Consider the following 4,918-nt stretch of genomic DNA (forward strand, 5'->3'; position numbering starts at 1 on the left):
TTTCATGCTCAGGTCACATAGGGGGTCTTGGGGTGATCTCAGGGATAAGCCCATCAGCTCCCTTTTTCTCATTTTAACCGTTTTTCTAAGAGGCAAGCAGAGCTTTGGTCATGGGCTCATCTCTGCCGTCAAATCACTCTGACTTTGGGCAGATCTCTTCGGATCAAGGCTGCACGTAAGTACTGTAGTGTGGGAAATAAATGGGATCGTTTGTGGTTAGATCCACAGGACAACTAGCAGACAAGAGATGTGGGAAGCTGCAGATACAAAAAGTCTCCGGAGCATGTGCTCAGGGTTACTCCCAGTTTCACTTAAATGCCAGAGGGCCACTCCATCATTAATCTGTCATTTGGAACCTTATTGCTAAAAGAGGCTTTAACCAGCACTTACTTCCACTAAACGCTTGAATTGACTCTGAAATGACCACTCTTCCCATGGCATCGTGCAGCCTGTTCTAATCCCTTCTGTGATGGGGAGTTCACCTCCTTCCCAGTGCCCTTCGCTGGCCCAGCACTTAAGTCATCTGGGTGACAGCCTGGCTCCTATTTCTCTCTCTCTCTCTTTGCCCCCTGGTTTCTGACCAAGGCAGTGCATATCCCTTCATATGGGAATCCCATTATAACATGCCCCTCATCTCTCCCCCGTGCAGTTGCACCAAGTGGCCGGACACGAGTAAGTCCCAACCCTGACATCCCGGACCCCTCCCTGGAGATCCCAGGGTGGACTGAGGGATCTCAGGGTGCCTGGGTGGGGGCAGAACCAGGTTCAGGGCGGAGAACAGTTTCCTGCTGGAGTGGGGTGGGAGATAGAAGCTTGAGGAAATGGTTAAATAGGACTCCCTTTGCCCCGTAACAGCATCTCCCATTTAAAATCAGCTTTAAAGCTAGAGAACTCCTTCCACATTCAGGATTTCAGCTCTTAACGCTGCATCAGGTAGACACGGTTTCTCTCCTTTAACACACGGTTGAGTAGTTGGGGCATCAGCTTTGAGTCAGGAAAGGGGGTTAAATACTGACTCTATTCCTTTACAAGCTGAGCAACCGTAAAGAGTATTGATCTTCTAATTCTCAGTGGAATCATCTCTCACAGAGCCAAATAGTGCCGTGTGTGGACTAAATAAAAGACCTTAATGTAGATAAGGCACGTAAGCACATTACCCGTCCAAGTGCTCAGAAATGGGGAGTTATTTGCTGGGGGGAAAAAATGATGTGTGTGTTAATCTAGGATTTGAATCCACATTTCTGACTCAAACTTTTCTTTCAGTATACCACTGACCCTAGATATCTGTGAATTCAACTCTGTAAATTGAGATTTAAAAATCCATTCATGGCTGGGCACAGTGGCTCATGCCTGTAATCCCAGCACTTTGGGAGGCCAAGGCGGGTGGATCACCTGAGGTGAGGAGTTCGAGACCGGCCTGACCAATATGGCAAAACCCCATCTCTACCAAGAATACAAAAATTAGCCAGGCGTGGTGGCGGGCACCTTAGTCCCAGCTACTCAGGAGGCTGAGGCAGGTGAATCGCTTGAACCTGGGAGGCGGCGGTTGCAGTGAGCCGAGATCGTGCCACTGAACTCCAGCCTGGGTGACAGAGCGAGACTCCATCTCAAAAAAAAAAAAAAGAAAAAAATTTTTTTTTTTTTTTGCTAAATGCTTGCCTGCCCCATCCTACCTCCACCAAAGCTGGTAGCTCCAACTTCCTTTAACCTTCTAGGTTGCTCACAGTTCCTACATCCACATTTGCTTACCCAGCTGCTACTTCAAATTTATCATGTTCAAGATTGAATTTGCAGAACGCGCTCCAAATTCCCCTGGCATCAGCTAGTTCTCCAAGCAACCACATTTTCATCAATACATGGGCTCCTGGGCTCACGGCTCTTGTCCGTTCATTCATCTCAAATGCATGAAATGTCTACTATTCTATACAGTTTAGTTCAACCCTCTTTTACTGGTCTCTACATTATGCCTGGCAGTGTGCAAGATCCTGAGGATGCAGGAATACTGAGTACGGTCCCTACTCTAGAGACTCTCACAGTCTTGCAGAGAGTGGATAGCTAAGCAAAATGTGGAAAGGGTCAATCCTAAAAGAATGCAAAGACCAAAAATAGTGCAGAAACTAGAGTGGTTACCTCTGGGGTGGGAGAAGATGTCACCAGGAGGAGATGCTTAAGTAGGTACTAGAGCAGGTCTTACCAGGCTGACAAGAACTGAAGGAAAAAATTCAGGCTGGAAGAGCAGAATGAAGAAAGCATATTGGGTGAAAAGGAACAATCAGTGTGAAGGACAAAGACAAAATATTTTGTGTCTTCTAGAACCATACAAACTGCAAAGGCACTGCTAGAGTAGAGTGGAGGTCAGACAAGCAGGAGAGTGCACTGGGGTTGAAGCATCCTGGGCCTTGGCCGCCTGGCCATAACCTTGAGCTATTCTGCAGGAAATGGGGAACCTCAGCTACTGTACGGAAAATACATGATAAATTTGTCAGAAAGCACACTTCGTGCTCAGGCAGAGGTAAGCGCTTTACCTCAGCTTTCCTGGTATGTTCCTGTGGTAGTTCTTAGAGCAAAAGCTCACGGTATGAGTCCCCATAGCCTGCTCTGTCTGCCCAAGTGGGAGCTGCAAGTTACTCCTGCCTCCTATCCACCGTTTTCCTTACATCCCCACATCCCATAGTTTTGGAAAAAGTTGTATCTTCACTTTCATTTATCTATCTTCTGTTTCTGTTGCTTCTTTGATTCATTGGTTATTTTGGAGGATGGTGTTTGGTTACCACAAGTGTGTGAGTTTTCTCCATTTTTTCTTCTTTCCATTGCAAATTTCATTCCTTTGTAATTGAAGTACATACTTTGTGTTATTTCTATCTGTTGAGTATCACTGAGGTTTGTTTTATGGCCTTGCATATAGTCTATCTGGGGGAACGCTCCAAGGATGGCTGAAAAGAATCTTGTTCTATTTTGGGGTGGAGTTTTCTAGAGATATCTGTTTAGGATACTTCATTTGCAATGTTCAAGTCCTCTATTTCCTTGTTGATCTTTTACTTAGTTTTTCCGTTCATTATTGAAAGCGGGATATTTGGTTTTTCAACTACTATTGTTGAATTATCTATGTCTCCCTTCGTTTCTGTCAGCTTTTGCTTCAAGCATTTTGGTATCTGTCTATGTTTGATAAAAGACAAAACATTGATGTAACTTTTCCCAAAAACGTAAGAAGACAGTTATCCTAATACCATTTATTGCATAATGCAACCTTTGCCTGCTGAATTAAAGTATTGCCATAACAATTCACCACATTCCACAGGAACTTGGCTGTTTCTTATGTTTCTAGGGCACTTAATAAACATTTGTTGGTGTTAATGTTGCAGAAGGTTGGGGGAATGGATGGAGATAACCAGAGTGAGAACTCACAGTTCCTACTCCTGGGGATGTCAGAGAGTCCTGAGCAGCAGCGGATCCTGTTTTGGATGTTCCTGTCCATGTAACTGGTCACGGTGGTGGGAAATGACCTCTTCTTTGTCACCAACACAATCCCCAAGATGCTGGTGAACCTCCAGTCCCAGAACAAAGCCATCAGCTCTGATTCCCACCTGCACACCCCCATGTACTTCTTCCTGGCCAAATTCTCCTTCACTGACCTCTTCTTTGTCACCAACAGTCCCCAAGATGCTGGTGAACCTCCAGTCCCAGAACAAAGCCATCAGCTCTGATTCCCACCTGCACACCCCCATGTACTTCTTCCTGGCCAAATTCTCCTTCACTGACCTCTCCTTTGTCACCAACAGTCCCCAGGATGCTGGTGAACCTCCAGTCCCAGAACAAAGCCATCTCCTATGCAGGGTGTCTGACACAGCTCTACTTCCTGGTCTCCTTGGTGACCCTGGACAACCTCATCCTGGCCATGGCATATGACTGCTATGTGGCCATCTGCCACCCTCTCCACTATGTCACAGCCATGAGTCCTGGACTCTGTGTCTTGCTCCTCTGCTTGTGTTGGGGGCTGTCTGTTCTCTATGGCCTCCTCCTCACCCTCCTCATGACCACGGTGACCTTCTGTGGGTCCCGAAAGATCCACTACCTCTTCTGTGAGATGTACGTCCTGCTGCGGCTGGCATGTTTCAGCACCGACATCATTCACACAGTGTTGATTGCCACTGGCTGCTTCATCTTCATCACCCCCTTAGGGTTCATGACCACATCCTATGTACGTATTGTCAGAACCATCCTTCAGATACCCTCAGCCTCTAAGAAATACAAAACCTTCTCTACCTGTGCCTCACATTTGGGTGTGGTCTCCCTCTTTTATGGGACACTTGCTATGGTATACCTGCAGCCCCTCCACACCTACTCCATGAAGGACTCAGTAGCCACAGTGATGTATGCTGTGGTGACGCCTATGATGAACCCTTTCATCTACAGCCTGAGGAACAAGAACATGCATGGGGCTCTGGGAAGACTCCTAGGGAGACCCTTTCAGAGGCCTAAATGAAGGTAATTTTGAAAAGGGGATTGGAGACTGGAAATATCCTTCACCAGACATCAGGCATTATGTTATGGGATATACAACAGTCATTAGGGTACAAATCCAGCTCAGAATGAGATGAGCATATCTATCTGTGGTAAAGAAAAGACAATGTGTATCCCAGTGCCTCCCAGACCTCACCAGCCTTGGCAATAAATAATCTGTCATGCTAACACTACTACCAGGATTTTACAGGGTCAAATATTTAAACCTGCTTGATCATAGGCCCACAGTCCTAGGCTTATCTATATAAACCCAGTCATAGCTTAGGGAGGGCTCTAATGTTCTCTAGCACCCATTCACTTATGACCCAGCAGTTTGGCTTCTCTAAGGAGCCTGCTATCGTCAAGCTCTTTGGAGAAGACACTTTGCACTACCCCTACCACAGATGCCCTGGGTGAG

General features: G+C 46.4%; 1 pseudogene; it reads left to right on the forward strand.

Annotated features, from left to right (window-relative positions):
• Positions 1-3,374: 3,374 nt before the first annotated feature.
• On the forward strand, positions 3,375-4,483 carry LOC100423182 (olfactory receptor 1D5-like; annotated as a pseudogene).
• Positions 4,484-4,918: the final 435 nt, after the last annotated feature.

The sequence above is a fragment of the Macaca mulatta genome, chromosome 16, assembly GCF_049350105.2.
Source record: "Macaca mulatta isolate MMU2019108-1 chromosome 16, T2T-MMU8v2.0, whole genome shotgun sequence".
Lineage (NCBI taxonomy): Eukaryota > Metazoa > Chordata > Mammalia > Primates > Cercopithecidae > Macaca > Macaca mulatta.